Source organism: Ictidomys tridecemlineatus, chromosome 13 (assembly GCF_052094955.1).
Source record: "Ictidomys tridecemlineatus isolate mIctTri1 chromosome 13, mIctTri1.hap1, whole genome shotgun sequence".
Taxonomy (NCBI): domain Eukaryota; kingdom Metazoa; phylum Chordata; class Mammalia; order Rodentia; family Sciuridae; genus Ictidomys; species Ictidomys tridecemlineatus.
Genome location: NC_135489.1, coordinates 83249328 through 83266423, shown reverse-complemented (window position 1 = coordinate 83266423; position 17096 = coordinate 83249328).

The following is a 17096-nucleotide window of genomic DNA, read 5'->3' as shown; positions in this document are numbered from 1 at the left end:
CACTTGGGGAACTTGGAGTTTTCTTTTTGGAATATTATCAAACAATGCTCGCAAGTTCCTTGTGCAGGAGGAAGCCAGCCTGGTCCTGCGTCACACTGAGTGTGGTGCCCAGATGGACCGCTTGGTCTTGTCGGAGCTCTTAGCTTTTTTCCTTCCAGTTTTCTGATCACCAGGCAGGGTGCCTGCAAGGAGCAGAGCAGAGGCCTGGCTCTTAGCCTCTCTGCATACTTCTCTCAACACACTCAGACTGTTTGTTTGTCTCTCTCATGCTTTGGGATTTGTGGATTCTGCCACTTAAAGGTAAAATTTAGTTTTACGGCTGCATTTAGGAGATTTTTGCTGCAATTCTGTCCATGTTCATGTTCATTCAGTCTCAAAGCCTTGAGCTGGTTTGACTTCTAGCAATACTCTCTATCTGCAGAGGTCATCCATGAGCCTGTAACGTTTCCCAGAAGCACAGGGAGATCTGATTCTGCAGGGAAAGAGAAAATCCTCCCAAGAAGAATTGCTCTGTCTCTACTGGAAAACTGAGAAAATCCCAAGCATGGCACATCCTTGGAGTCATTTTTCAGGGAATTCCCGAGTAGTTGAATAGACACCAGGCTGAAGCCTGTCTTGTGGGAACGTCAATGGAAATAGGCCCCTGAGCACCCTGGCAGTGCACAAAGTTGAAATACTTTTATACCAGGGCTGGACATGCATCTTTTGTAGAGCTCAGAAACCACAGCTGTGCTCTCTCTGACCAGGGCAAGCCAGGGGAACACGGTTAGGCCCCTGGGCCCAGCTCACAAGCCACATTAACTAGTGCTGAGAAGGACTCTCCTGCTCTTGTCACAGGACATTTTCATAGGGCTACCCAGGTTCCCTCTCAAAGAAGACACTGAGATAAAGATTTGTGTGAGAGTATTCAGGAAGTGCGACTGAGAGAGTGGGGAAGGGAGACAGGGTGGAGACAACTGGAGAAAAGGCATGTTCATCGGTGAGCTTCCACTGCAGGCCACAGGACCTCAGTCCCACTGGGGAGCCACTGAGAGTGTGTGGAACATGGCCCGGCAGTGTCCACTATGGTCAAGGATGCTGGGGAGCTCATCCCTCACTGGCTGAGGATCTCTGGGATATCTCTGGCCCAGGGTACTGTCGATTGGGTAGTCAGGTGAGTGTGCCAGGCTGCCCATGTTAGCACTGCTACAGGTCAACTCTGGTGGCCGGGTTATGAGGGTGGGGCAAGAGGTGCTGCAGCAGTCTCTTTCCCACCCTTAGTTTAACCAAGTGTTTGTTGGGCAGTGCATGTCGCATTTAGAATGGCAGATGGGGTTCAAATGGACTCTAGTTTGAAGCCACTCACTCAGGCCATATGCTGCATTTCCTCACCTGTAAATGGCGCTAACAGTAGCAGAGTGAGATTGATGTGAGATGATGGCTGTGGGGGAGCGCTGCACACTCCTACATGTGGAACTTGTTAGTGTGGACAGTTGCTGTTCTGACTCCTCATGCCTGTCACTCCGTCAGGTACCACCATGGAGTGAGTCTGTTATATTCTGGTCACTGCTACCTTAGGCTACATTAGACATCGCAGAGGAAGTATGCTACTAGATTTCAACATCACTGTGGAGAGCTGTGAATTCGGGGTAACCTACGCAGGATCTTTTCATAATCAGGGACACCACGGTGTCTCTCTGCTTGCCCAAATCAATAGATGATCTTTAGTGAATAAAGTCTGCATTAGGGACTCTGAAAGCAGATTCTTTAAATGTAGCTGATAAGTTCCCCAGAAATTTTAGGGAGTGCCAATACAGAGGAGAATGTGGGGGAGCACATCACCATGTGGGTGAACTGTCCACCTGACTTTTATGATGGGTAATTAAATACACAGACAAGTTCAAGGTTCTGGTACTGTTTAATGCCAAAGGGAGGTAGCATGTGTAGTGACTAGGGAAGTTGATCACACAGTCACACACCACAGAAGGAACCTGGGTGCTGGCAGGGAGTGACCTTGGTTCTGCTGCAAGTTCAGTTTCTCACTGGAACTGTGACAGTGCATGCTTCAGAACTGAGAACCTGGACCCAAACCCCAGCTGCACATTCACCATGCAAGCCTGCTGGGGTAACCTGACCTCTCTCAGCTCGAGGTTCCTCATCTGTAAAATAGGGCTTTCATTTTCTCAAAGCTGTGGACCAGAGTATCACCATCCACTAGTGGGAGTGTGGATGCTCAGGCTCACCCCAGACTTACTGGGTCACAATCTGCATTTTAACAAGATCTCTGGGAAACAAAAGACTACCCTAGAAGTCATCTAAATTCCCCTGGCTCTAAATTCTTCTTGTGCATCCATTAGACTGCAATGCGGGTATTTCGAGTTAGTGTGGCTCTTCAGGGAGTGATTTCCTTTCCTAGGATCTGAGTCATCTCAGCACTCACAAGTACCCTTGATATGCTCAAAGTATAAAACAGATGCAAAATTTCAAAAACTAAGCAAAAAAATGATATACATTAATAATTTTAAGTCTACTATATGTTGAAGTGAGCATATTTACTTGTATTGGGTTAATTGAAATGTATTATTAAATTAAATCTAGAAGTTTCTTTCGTTTTTTAAATGCCAACACAAGAAAATTTAAAATTGCATAGGTGCTCTAAATTATATTTCTGTTGGACTCTGGTTTAGTCAGATAAATGGAGAGATAGGTGTATAGATAATAGATGGATAGTATCAAAACTATGTATTGACTTATAAGCAATACAGAGGTTCGTTTATATGTAATCCTCATACATACAAATGATTTCAGAATTCTCCTGCATTCCCTTCCTCTTAAATCAACTCCATATGCACATATACTGATATATATTTTAAAATGTTTGTTCAAACATTCAACATTGTTAAATTTTCCCAAATATCTTCTCACATTGAGTAACTTTTTGATGTTTGTGACTTGGAACAATGATTATTCGGTCCAACAGTCTTGGACTTGAAAACCAGCTCCTGGGGACAGTGCTTGCAGCTCCCTGGTCATCGTGCCTCCCTGTCGATGCAGGGATGCTTTTGCATCAGAAGTGCAGGGGATGTGCTCCTCCCCTGGGAGAGCAGAGAGTCTGGAGGTTTGGCCAAGATTTGGAGGGGCACTCAGGGAGCAGCAGTGTGGCAGTGCTACTTGGTTCTTTAGAGGTAGGTGAGTACATTGGGCACATTTAGCCTCCTGGATTCCCAGCAACCTTATCTGAGGAAAAAGATCATGGAAGCACATGCCTTATGGGGTAGCAGGGGGATTGAGCAACCTGTGGATGGTGGGGTCTTGGCTTGTTGCCCAGCCCAGACCAGGCATTTGGTCCACATTGGCTATTGTGGTTGAGGCTTCTGTGGCTCAGCCACAACTGGGTCTCCTCTCTTCTGAGCATGTGCAGAACTGTACTTTTTCCCCCTGTGCAGGTGGATGGGCTATGCCATTGCTAGGATCAATGAATTAATTACAGTAGGAACCTTGGTGTGTCACTTCTAGGTGAGTACTTAGCTATAAGACAAAACCTTTAAGTTCTCTTTCTTTCCCATGAGAATATGGATGCAACCATGATAGCCCTATGCTGCTGTGACCTATGTGGTATGACTGCATGGTGCATCACTCTTTTCCCTATATCAGTTATTTATCATGAGCAATAATAAAGCTTCTGTTGTTTATGTCATCAATATTTGGAGAGCTCTTTGTTACTGCAGTACAACCTAACCCGGTATAATTCAGTTACTACTGCCCAAGATAACACTTTTGCTGAACCAGGTTTGTAAACTTGGATTCCCAAGGCTTTCCCTTGCTTTCTGATTTGCATCCTCTCACTGATGAGTATGAAGAGTTCAGTCATTCTCTTGAAATCCACCATAGATCCAGCAGTGTTCCAGGGAAGTATCTTCTTTGTGCACCTCCAATCACATTTCCCTTCCTGAACCAAGCTACTACTGAGAAAGTGGATTATATAAGCCAGAAACCACAGCTGTGCTCTCTCTGACCAGGGCAAGCCAGGGGAACACGGTTAGGCCTCTAAAACAACTTTGGCTTCAAAAACAGATTTTATGACCAAGATACTTTTTTTAATACTGCACCAGGGCTGTTAAAAAGAATGGAAACTACAGATCATAAACGATGTCAGCAGTGAAACATGCATTTCCGTGTGAGTTGTGAAATAAAATCAATATATGTTAACCTGTTCTTTAGAACAAAGGAAGATAAAAGGAAATTTCAATATATTCTTGGTGGTATTTAACCCACGTTCATGGCTTATGGCTGGAAGGAACCTTGGAGGCCATGGTACTCAACACCCTCAAAGGGTCAGTATCAAGTTCACGGTGGCTCATGTCAAAATATTCAGATAAAGAGGCAGAGACCACATATATTTCCAATAATACATTTTTAAGGGATAGTTAATGATTTTACAGTTTTCCAGAAGCTAAAGAAGCTGAGATTTGTTGCTGTGAGAACTGAATTTCCTAATAAGCATGACAAGAAGCAAGAGGACTCTGGGACAGCTATGTGGTATTTTAGGTGAAAACAATTTTTTATCTAAAGAAGCATCGAGTTCTTTGGGGGGGAAAATGAAATTATCTTTGAAGATTTGGGAGAATTTTCCAAGTGGTATTGGCCCAATTTTTCTTCTTTTTCTTTCTTTTATTTCCTCCTCTGGTCCCTAGGAACCACTCTGATTGCTGACTTCTGCCTGTCTCTCTCTCGAGAGAAGACAGGAATCAATATTTGGTCTACGAGCTTTGTGTTCCTCTCAAAAATAATTGTCTGCTACTTCCCACGTGCAATTGGATCCGGGTCCAGTAATCCACCTGTAGTCTAGGGTGGAGACGCAGGGACCACGCTCTGTTGGTGCTGACCAGGGGTTATCACTAGAATGGGTGGGTAGTCAGGGTATTTGGTAAGAGCACAGAAGGGTGAGGCTGGCCCCAAGGCAGAAATAGGCAAGTTGGTGAGGCCAGAGCAGCAGCAATCGCCTTTCTGAGACCTCAGATCCAAATGGATAGGATTCTGGTACCAGATTTTCCAGGTCTGAATCCTATTTAGCTGTGCATTTTTAGATACATGACTTTGCATAGCGACGTTACCTCTTCATGCCCTGGTTTATTGTCTTAAAATAAGGAGGATAATAATGGTTTTTACTTTAGGGGGATGTTAAATACTTGCAAAGCACATAAAACAATAGCTGGACTGTCATTGGTGCTACTTCTTCAGGGGATTCTTAAAAAGAAAGTAGTGTTGACAAAAAGATGAGATCATGTTTACAAATTGCATTTATGAAAAAGAAATCTGAGATTCACCTTCAGCATTAAAGTTCCAGGAGACAGCCAGTGTTGGAATGCTGATGAATATAGGCAACTTCATCTGAATAACAGCAAAACTATTACCCCTCTAATGGAAGATGCACATTGGGATTTTCACAAATAATGCGAAATTAGGAAATCATTTTATTTGATGGTTTACAGGATAATTTAAGGACGTGCATCTGGAATTATGAAAGCCTACCTTAAATTAAAGCAATTGATGCTCCTTTGACTTGAGTACCTGGACGCTAAGCAGTGGAGCATGGAAATGAACTGTTTCTGTCCCAGCCCAAACCTTAGCCGTCTCTGCAGTGCAAACATTCTTACCAGTTGGTGGTGATCGTGTGTCATTATGCAAAAGACCACATTTCCTTTGAGAAGTTTAGACATTGGGCAGAAATGGAAGAATAAAGAGAGTGGGGAATGGCTAAGGCAGAGAGAAGAGAGGAGTGGTGAGCAGAATGAACACAGTCCCTGTGCTAAATGATCTTGCAGCCTGCAAATAAACCACAGCTCTGCAGGAACGTCAGACCTTCCAAATCTCCTCATGCCAACTGCCTGCCTGATTCTTGCAAAGCTATGGGCACACTTAAAATCATATCATTAAAGATAAAGATGAAGACCATGGAGGCCAGTCTCTGTGGGTGGTAGCAATGGCTCATTGTTGAGCCATGGGAGCTGTCAGGTATCTGGTTCTGAATGCCAGGGCCTTTCTGTTTAGAGATTGCAAAAGGAGTTTCAGTGCAGCAGGCAGGAGCGCTGGGGTGAGAATCCTGCTGCAAAACCATCCTTGACTTGTTCAGTCCACCGCTCCTACATTCTGAACAACACTTGTGACAGAGCGGTGTCCAACCTATGAGAATGGTCTCTGAAGTTAGAGAGTCCCGAGAAGCCCCACGTAATAACATTAGGTGACCCCCTCGAGTCAGCCAGTTTTTATTCATAAGCCTCAGTGCCTCTTCTGTAAAGTGGGAATGCGAATCATTATGTCACTGTCCTAGGGTTCCTTAGACCTTCAGTGAGTTAATGCTTCGAATATGTAGAATTTAGAAAATGTAAGAAATGATTATTATGGCCCCTGTGTAGTTGATATAGGCACGATTCAATCCCAGAGGACTGACTACACTCATGTCTCTCGCTGTCCATTTGGGCCAAGGGTGTCAGTTTGCTAAGTCCGAGGGATATCTTCCATAAAATGACAGTTTGTGCACCATCCTATAGAACATGCAGCCCAGCAGATTCCCTGGGGGTAACAGCTGCTCCTGCTCCATTAGCCCTGCAGCACAGGGCAAGAGGGAGGGCTTCCTAGGCTCAAGCTGTGGACACAAACCTTGGGTTCTCCTTCAAGAATTTTGGCCAGAGCAAGTGGTAGATTGGAGTAAAGAGGAAATCTGAAACTGAGGAACTGCAGGGTTCAGAGGCCAGGAGAGGGCAAGAAGGAGACGCAAAGGGACCCAGGACGCCGGCTAGAAAAGAGAATGAGAAGCCCGACTACAGCTTGGCCTTTTCTCGTCCACTGAGAGACTTTCCTCATCCTGCCTGCTTTAACATTTCCCAACATGCTTTTGTTATTCAATCATGCTTCCCCTGAGAGTAATAAATCAACAGCTCTAAAAATATTATAGGGTGTACATTTTATCTCTAAAGTTAGAGCTCAGTCAGGCTCTTGGACCATTAATCTTTGTTTGTCTAGGTTTTAAACATTAATATTTTGAAATTTTAACAGAAAATGATTGTCATGAGTTGGTTTTTTGCTCTCATTCATTAAGCAACAACTCTGTCTCAGACAACGTGCCTGTCCCTTTCCCTAGCTGCCATCATTTCATACTCGTCTCAGCTGACCTGCAAGCTCTCATTTTACAGATGTGGAAGCTGGGGCTCAGGCGGTGTAAGGAGTGGCCCAGAAGAACCCACCAGAAGGCCGAGGTGCTTCTCGGTCCTGATGATGTGCCCCTCCCCCTGCACTATGCCACATCTCCATGCTGCTGATCCAGGTCATGAGGGACTGGTGTGCTGCCTTCTTGGCCCTAGGACTTGGTAGGACGGGGACAAAGCCTGCCCTTTGGAATGGGAACAAAGACAAATGTGACAAAGATGAAATGGATCCCGGGGAAGTGGAACTAGGCTGCCTGTTGGAAGATGTCTTCAGCCCCGAGTGTGAGCCAGGTTTAGAGTGGAGTCACCTGTGCAGCTGAGGGACAGGGTGGCTCATGAGGCAATGCTGGCAGCAGGGTCCTGGATGCAGAGGAACTGCTGAAACAAAGACTCCCAGCCTCTGGGGACCAAGATGGTCTGCCCATGGGTGGAGCTGCCAGCAGGCCTTCTTAGCCCAATGCCTTCACACATGCACCAACCAACATGCCCTGCTTGTGAAGCAGCCTCTGGTTATAACCTGGCTTTCCAAGAAGAGTGGAGGAGCAGCACACAATGTGCTGACTAGTGGACCTGGAGCATCCCCAGCTCTAGGACAGTAATTCCTCTTTGTAAATTAATAAATGGACTTCAGGCTGGAGAAGAATGTGCTGAGCACTTGGACTTGTGTATCTCAGTGCCTGTGACAGCCATCCCTCTTTATAAATTAATAGACCAGCTTCATAGAAGAAAGAAAGTGCTGATCACATGCACCTGGAGTTTTCTGTCCTGGCCATGCATATGTCTCTTTGCTAAGTAATACATTGATGTAGAGATTTTCATAACCCTTTCATGAGTTATCGGTTCTAAGAGGTGGTTCTTCTTTTGGGGTTGACAGGTTGAGAGGTCTTTGGTGGGATGCCATCCCAATGTGAACCTGGGACTTTTCTGGTATTAGCACTGGAAGCGCTAAATCTTGGGAAACCTCTCTGTCTCTTGAAAGCCAGAGTACCTTGCTGAGGAACATCCCAATCATAAAACAAATGCCAAGAATGGAAAAACACAAGCACACACACACACACACACACACACACACACACACACAAATTTCCCAAGTGCTGTGACAGAAGCTTGACAAGGTACATCCAGTTCAAGAAAGGTGATAGGGAGGGATCCTTGAGAAGGTGATATTTAACCAGACATGAAGGGAAGACCGCAACACCATTATTCCCAGACAAGATTCCTTCCTCCCAGATCAAAGCCTGGAGCTGCTGTCCAAGACAGGCCACCCGACATCAGGCTCAGGCTCCTGCAAATTAGGATGGTGGATTTCCCTGCAGCCTCACCACTGGTGAGGGAAACTCAGCCTCACCATGTATCTGTGAGAAAGGGAGCACTTACATATACATGGTTTATGTAAAAGCCAAATTCAAACTTTGTGTCTAGGCTTAGAAGGATCTTTAAGCTTCCCCTGTCTAATGACTTCTAGAATCCAACCACAATATTCTGTATTTTATTTTGTAGCTCTTCTACAGAGACTTTGACAGAAGTGGAAAGCCAGTGCACTTGGACCTGTGCTGATGTACTGGAGTTCTTCAGCTCAGTGCAGGAGAGTCGTCCAAAGACCTCACTGTTCTCCTATGGACTAAATAACAGAATGGCCATTACATGATGCATCCTGTCAAAGAAGGTATTACTGAAATCAATTTGTCTGCTTCTTTTTACCTTTTAAATGTGGCTACCTGAAAATTTGAACTTACATATGCAGTTTGTTTTATATTTCTGTTTGATAATTTTGCCATGAACTCTCCTCCTAAGCAGCCTCAGTGATCCTCATGTATCTGTGCTGATGGACCCCAGGTGCCTTTCCAGCTGCGAAGTGAGGATCACATGTGCTTCTGACTTTTCTGGACATCTCCTCTTGGACACTTCACGAATTTCTCATGGTTTGTCAGATCAAATCTTGACTCTCTTCCCTTAATTTGCCTTTCCCCAACTTACCTCAATGTTCCTAGGATACCCCTGCCCAGAGATGCTACACACCTGGCTTTGAAGTTGGAAGGAGGGGAGACAAACAGCTTCCAAGCCAGAAGGGATGGGGAATGGAGCCTCCATAGAGCCTTCAGAAAGAATCACACCTGCTGACATATTGGCTTTAGGCTCGTGAAACACATTCTGAATCTCTGACCTTTAAAAGTGTGACAATACGTTTGCATAGTTTAAGCTTTAACACTTGTGATAATTTTCCACAGAGTAACCGGGTAGCTACAAATGGGTCCTCCCTTGTCTAAGGCCTCAAAACAACCCTTGGCAAGTCTGGCCACGCCTCCCTCCAATTGCCTCCAATGCCATTGCCAAGCACCAGCAGAACCTGCTGTGACATCTCTCGGGTCTCTCCTTGGATGGGGTACAAATGGCTGCAAATGCTTTACTAATCTTCCCAACAAGAGAAGGAGTCTGTCTCCTCCTCTTGAACTTGGAATCATCCTGGGCTGCTTGGAGAGCACCGTGGAAGCTGTGCTGTGTAACTGCCAGACCTGGAACCGCGAGAGCTCTGCTTTCTCATCCTTGGGCCACTCCCTTTGGAAGCCAACCACCAGGCAAGATACTGACTCACTGTGAGGGAACCTGAGACAGCACGTGGAAAGAGGCCACACGAAAAAGCCACGTGGTGCCAGATTCATGAGTGAAGCTTTCTTGGCTCTTGCAGCCTGGCTAAGTCACCGCTGAAAATAGGCGAGTGAAGCACAGAGTTGACAACAGTCAGACTCTGTTGGAATTCTTGACCCGGAGAATCATGACCATGCAGAGTGGCCGTCATTGAAGTCTCTAGGTTTGGGATAGTGCAGTGTTAGGTAGGAGAAGCACTTCTTTCCCACCTGTGTGACTGCCAATGCTCCTGTCACACAGCACCTGACACAGCCCTCTGACAGTTACTCTGATGGTCACTCCTTTGCTTCTGATTGCACGAGGAAGAAAACAGCCTGTGTCCTCTGTCATTCTGCCTGTAGATCCCTGGAACCCGGCAATCAGATGTCACGGGAACCACTGCACATTTATGGCTAACAGCTATTAATTTAGAAGCACACTGTTGATTCAATCCCTCTCTGGGCAGTACTGATCACGTGCCAGGCGCTAAGTGTTAAGGACCTCGAGAGCCAACGGGAATGGGAAATGCACAAAAAGCAAGAAAAGAAACAATGCTTTTAAAAATCATAAATGGTGACATGGCTGAGAATGGAAAAACACAAGCACACACACTCCCCAAGTGCTGTGGCAGAAGGTACATCCAGTTCAAGTAAGGTGGGAGGGGCGTCTAGAGAAGGTGGTATTTAACCAGAAAGACTCACAACACCACTATCCCCAGACAAGATTGCTTCCTCCCAGATCAAAGCCCGGAGCTGCCGTCCAAGACAGGCCACCTGACATCATCGGGTGCGGAGCCCAGGCCATCCCTAGGACATGTGTTTTGCTGAAACACCTCCTTTTTCATTTTCTTATTCCCCACAAATTGTCATCCTGCCCCTGATCTCAGTCCCCACAGCCTCCCAAGAGACCCTTTCTCCCAGACAGTCCCCTCCTGGTCACATGTGACATTTCAGTGCCAGCAGGAACTGGACATCAGCATAAGCACTGGCAAACCCAGAGTCTGATTGCCTTGCAGTTCTCCTGGGTCATTGGGACAGACATCTTTGTAGTGCCACATTTAGGGTGAAACAACTTTTTTGTGTTTCTCTGCTCATTATGGGCTGGAGGTTTCATTTAGCTGTGGTACAAAGAGCAACATGAGCTCCATAGTGTTAAAGTCACGTGGTGTTGATTTTGCAGTGGGTTTCCTGGGTCCTCTTGCACTGTCCCTCAGTCCATGGAAAAGCATCTTCCTCTCTCACAGTGGAGGGGGTGTTGGAGGAAATTTGGGCTGAGAAAGCACCCTTCACTCATTGCATGCATGTAGATCTGACAGTTCCTCATCCCACTGTATTTTGGGGTTGGCACAAGGAGAAGGGCAATGGGAAACCATTTTGGAAAGAAGATGTGATTCTAGGAATTTGCATGACATGATTTAAGTAACAGAGAAAATCTACCCAGCCCCCACTCAGCCCTCTTCTGCTCTGATGTGGAGCCTCCACTGTCTACCATAAGAGTCTCCTCTTCGATGACTCAGAGGATGCTTATTAAATTATCTGTGTTCATAGGAAGGCAATGCACCATTAGAAACTGAAAATACACTAGACCAGGGCCCCAGACATTTGAGTTCTCCCTCCAGTTCTCTTCCACCATGCTGGGTGACGCTGGGGAAAACTCTAGTGTCAGAATGAACCAGACAGGTTTCCTGTCTGTAAAACAGGGACCAATGTTCAAGTGTACCCACCCACTTCTTCATTCATTCTGCCAAGTGACTGTCATTGGCACCCACGGTGTGCCAGGCACCCTGTAGGCTGTGTACAGTAGCAGGCATCACCATCGAGCATGAGCACCTTGGCCATGGGGCACACTACCCACGGGTGAGAGAAACTGGCTATTAGGCAAGTGGAGCAGCCCGGAAGATGGTTCAAGGGGAGGAAGGGAAGGCCAAGAAGAGGCCATCAAGCTTGCGTGGAGGATGATAGGGTCTCAGCTAGAACCTGGGGATTCCAAACAGACTGTGAAAACAGATGTAGGTATGAGACAAGGGATTTAAAAAAAAAAAAAAAAAACTTCATCATTTTACCTAAACCAGTGTGTCTGGGCCTGGAGACCTGGGGCACTAATGTCGTGAGGTGAGTAGGATGGCCTGGGTACGGGCAGTGGTTCAGACTCAAACTGAGCTCTGCTCTCCAGGGAAGTTACATGAAACTTCCAGAAAATAAAAATACTGACTTTATCTTGGAGCACATCACTTGCCTTCTCGACACCTAGGTTGCCCTCCGAGCCTGTCTGGGAATTAGATAGAGCTCTATCCATTCACAGAGGGACAGTGCCCAGCACTGCTCCTGGCTCTCGGTGAGGGCTTGGGGAGCAGCAGGAAGCCTCCCTCGCTTGTTCCTCCCACTCCTCTTCCTGTGGAGTCCTTGACTCATGATTGAAATCAGGTTTGAGCGCTATGTGAAAGGCTAGATTTTCAAAAATGTAGATCTAGATATTTGGGGACAGATTATAATTTTTGATCGACTGTCCAGGTCAAATGGTTTTCTCTAGTTTAGTGCAACCAAGTTGTGGCAAAACAAGCCTCAGATCATCATCTCTCTTATGTGACTAGGTGGGTAATAAGTTACAGGGAGGTTGACGAAGCAGGAAGTCAGCTTCTTTAAGAGCACTTGAGAAGTTCTGCAGCTATAGCCCATTTAGATTTTGAAGGGCAAAAGTCTTCGCCATTCACAAAGATGGTGAGGCAAGAAGATTCAAGCAGGTTAAGTGAGCAGGTTATTCTCGGAGGAACGTCTTAGTCTCCAAGCTCTGTTTCAGATGCAAGGTGTGTCAAGGGTCCAGAAAGTCAGCCCTGTGGGCCTCATAGGAATTATCCTGTGACTAAGGTGTCATGGAGCAACCAGGTTTGAACCACGTTGGTTGGCCACACACCTCCGTGACTGCTTAGAGCCATGACATCTAACAAGAGTCAGATCTCTCTGCAGAGACCGCGTCTATGGCAGGTGTCCAGGTGCCTGGGTCACATCCCCTTGCCACCTCTGACTTCAGTTGAAGCTGTGCTGGACACTCTGGGTGAGCACGCACTTGCCTGGCTCTTCAGGGCTCCACCATGGGCTTGCCTGGCTACAAGTCATTCTGCCCTGGACCTTCTCTGACGCAGGGAGGAACCTGCCCTAAACGCAAGGCAGTTAACACACCCGAGGCCACTCTCAACTCATGGGAAACAGGCAGCCTGTGAATGAGGCTCCAGGCCCTTCACCTTTTCATATGGATGATGCCGAGGCCCTCCACAGGGTTCCCTGAGGCCCTGAAAACTGAGCAAATAAATCCCACTATGTACAGATGCGACCTCCATACAGGATACAATTTTTCTGACTGTTTTTTTTTTTTTTGGTTCATCCCTGTTTTGCTCTCCCCTTCAACTCACTTCTGCTGCCTAGGACAACCTCCCAGAGGATGAGCCTGTTCTCAAGTCCTTGTCTTGGGCTTTGCTTTCCAATGACTCAAACTAAGGCCAATGCTATACAACCTGTGCATTCATCTTTGAAAGAAAAATGGATTAGCACAGAGAAAGAGAGCCCATAAGGCAGGGGAAAAAGCAAAGCAAAGCAGGAATACATCCTTGCAAGCCTCATGAGAGTCCTGGAGAAGAGAATCTCATCACCACACAGTGTCCGTGAGGTCAGTGGTGTCAGCAGTAATTGTTTTTCTCAGGCTGCACATTTGTTTTAAGACCAGCCCAGATGCTGACTTCAAAAGCTTTCTAGTTTGTCATGTGCTACCCGAGACTATCTCTTCTCTTTTCTGCATGTCTAGCTCCATTTCGCCAGGAGATGAGCATGGCACAAGAGAATCGTTATGAAAACACATGGCTACTTCTCCCTGTGTGGTCAGGGAGTCGGGAGAGGTGGCCCCCAAGGCCAGGCCTCTTCCACTGTGGCCCTCCCTCAGCAAAGGGGGGGAACTCTGACAGGAGAACTGTAAGAACACGAAGCACCCTGTGATCAGGGAGGTCTGAGAACATGAGCACCGGGGAAGATGAATGGAATACTGGACATCCATATATTGAAACACAGGAAAAGAGAGCAAATATTTTTCTAGAAGCATTAGCCAATGGCACACGTGGAAATCAAGCAGAGGCTCTTGCTACCCAGACCGACTTATTTATTTATTTATTTTGGAACTGGGGTCTGAACGCAGGGGTGCTTTACCACTGAGCTACATCCTCAGTCCTATTTTTATTTATTTATTTATTTATTTGGACAGGGCCTCACTAAGTTGCTGAAGCGGGCTTTGAACTTAGGGTCTTCCTGCCTCAGTTTCATGAGTTGCAGGGATCACAGGTGTGGACCACCATACCAGGTTCCACAGGACTTTTCAAAATCTGATGTGTGAAGTGAAATCTAGCTTTTTTCACCATGCACAGCAAAGATGAGAAAAACCCCAAACAAAACAGAATAACAACAACAAATTCCTTAGAGAGTTCTGGTGCTTACACAAAGACCGGAAGCCCAATCACACCCTAAGCCAACATGGTGTTTAACCCAGAGGAGCCTCTACCCAGTGTCAATGCCTCTGAATTCAGGGCGGCACCCTGTAATGGCATTAAGGAGGCTCTAGGTCCACATTCCAGCCTCAGTGTGGTGTGTTGGGAAACTTGGCTTGTGGTGGCCTTGGACTCCAGAGAGGGAGGAGGGTCTCACCTCAGGAAGTTTCAGTGAGTGTCACCAGGTCTCAAGAAGATCCAGGATGGAGCAGGGCAGAAGGAATGGCTGGGAAGGGAGCTGGCTGGTTAGGAAGGGCTCTGTGTGCCCTGCTAAGGCCCCAGCCTTGGTGGCGAGTTCATGCTCATTTTATACCAGAAAATAGCAGAAAGAATCATCTACTAACTCACCATAGGAAGAGTCACCAAATCACCACTTTCTTTTACTTACTTCTAGCTTTTTAATTGACCCATAATATGTGTCATTCATATATTAAACTACAATGACGTACATGTATAGTTTGATAATTTATTTTGATATATACCTGCACAGCCATGAGGGTGCCTCTGCCATCAGCTCCACAGCTCCCCTCAGGCCCCTGCTAGCTCACACATTTCCCACAGCAGCCATGCTTCTGGGTTCTCTGCATCACTAGAGATGAATTCTGCCCAAACTTAGAATTCATCCACTTGAGTATTCACCTCCACATCTGGATTCTTTCAGGCAATGTTGTGTCTATGAGGTTCAACCATGATCTTGGGCATAATAATATTTCTTTACCTTTGTTTCCACATACTGTCTATCTTACATGCCCATCTACATGGGTCCCTTGGGCCCTTGGCGGGCTCTCATGTTGCTTCTGGTTTGGGGCTATCATGCACAGTATGATAGGTATGCACGCATAGACATTTCTTTCAGATGTGGATCTAGGAGGAGAATTTCTAGATCACAAGACATTCACCATTGCAGTATGTGTGAATTCTGGTTGCTGTACATCTTGGCCAGCACTCGGTATTGCTAGTTGGGTATTCCCTAAGTCATTTTGGTGTGCACGCATGCATGCATTTGTGGATAATTCTGTCTCTGTATAATCTCCTTGCAATTTTGCCTTGCATTTCCTTGAGAATTAATGACATTAAAAGCCTTTTTATACATTTAGTGTTCATTTAGATGCTCTCTTTTGAAAAGCGCCTGTTAAAATCCTTTCCCCATTTTTTAAATGGGTCCTCTGCCCTTTTGTTATAGTTTTGGAGCAGTTGTTAATGTGTCCTGGATAAATTCCCTATAATGGATACATATATTATAATTATTTTTTCCCAATCATCAGCTAGTGTTCACATTCTCAATGGTGTGCTTTGATGAAAACAGGTTTTTACTTTTACTGAAGTGGAATTTATTCATCTTCTCATGTACACTTATAAGAGGCACTGGCCTATAATTTCCTTTCCTTCCATGTTCATGTCAGCTCTGTAGTGATAAAGGTTATTCTGGCCTTAAAAAGGGAGTTACAGTTTTACTTTTTCTATTTTCTGGAAAAATTTATATAGGATGTGGTTTAGTTTCTTCTTTAAAAATTTGGTAGACTTTACTATGAAACCATTTGGCCTTAAATTTCTTAGGCTTTGGAGTTTTAACTGAATAGATGTAGGACTATTCAAAATCTCCATTTCTTCTTTTATGTATTTTGGGTTTTGAGCTTTTAGATTTCTTAGATTTGTCAATTTTAACTTTCAAACTGATCTTCATAGATGTATTTCCAGCACCTTCTTCTCAGACATTTTATACTTGGAGGATTATTAGTAATGCTTCTTTTTGCATTTCATTTATTAGTAAACTGTGCTTTTCTTTATTTCTTGATCAGACTTACTAGGGGTTTATTGAGTTATGCATCTTTCAGAGTAACAACTTACTTGAGGCTTGATTGTTTTTTCCCAATTATATATCTACTTTCTATGATATTGACTTTAGTACTTAGTCCTCTTTATTTTCTGAAAGTTAAATTTTCTCTTTTTTGATCTGCACATTCACTTAGGCTGGAATTTTATCCTCTATCAGCAATATATCTACAGGGTTGTTTTTTTTCTACGTCATATTTTCATTCTATTCCATTTGAAATATTTTCTACATTATTTCTTAGGTTATCTACAGAATATTTCAAAGTGTACTGCTTAGTTTCCAGGCAGGTAGATCTGTCCAAATTCTTGTTATTGATTCTTGGTTTCAATCCACAGTGGTCAGATTGCATACTCTAAATGAACTCTGTCATCTTGACCAGCACCCCATATATCAGTAACCACTCCACAAGTGGCTTTTCAAGTGGCTTTTCCACTTGAAAATAATGTGTAACTGGCAGTTTTTGCATTTGTTATATGTTATTGGAATTTTCATTATCCCTGTTTATATTTAGATTAATTGTGATGTCAGTCATAAAGGCTTGTGTTAATATTTCCAGCTATGATTATGGGTTTTTCTATTTCTACCATTATTTCTACTTTATATATTAGTTTGTTTTATATATGTTATTCAATGCATTTCAATTTAGGATTATATCTGCCTGTTGTATAGTTTTATAATAGTGAAATATCTTTCTTTATCTCTAGTAATTCTTCTTTCCTTAAAGTCGATTTCCTTTGATAATACCATAGGCATAAAACTTACTTTTGTTTAATAATTTTACATTTCTTTAAATTCTTTAACTTTCAGTCTTTCTGCATCTTGCACTTCATTTATATCTGCATGAAGCGATACGTAGCTGTAATTTTAAAATCCAGCCTAACGACTGCTGCTTTTAGTTGGAAGTCTTACCAAATATGTTCCTGGGTTC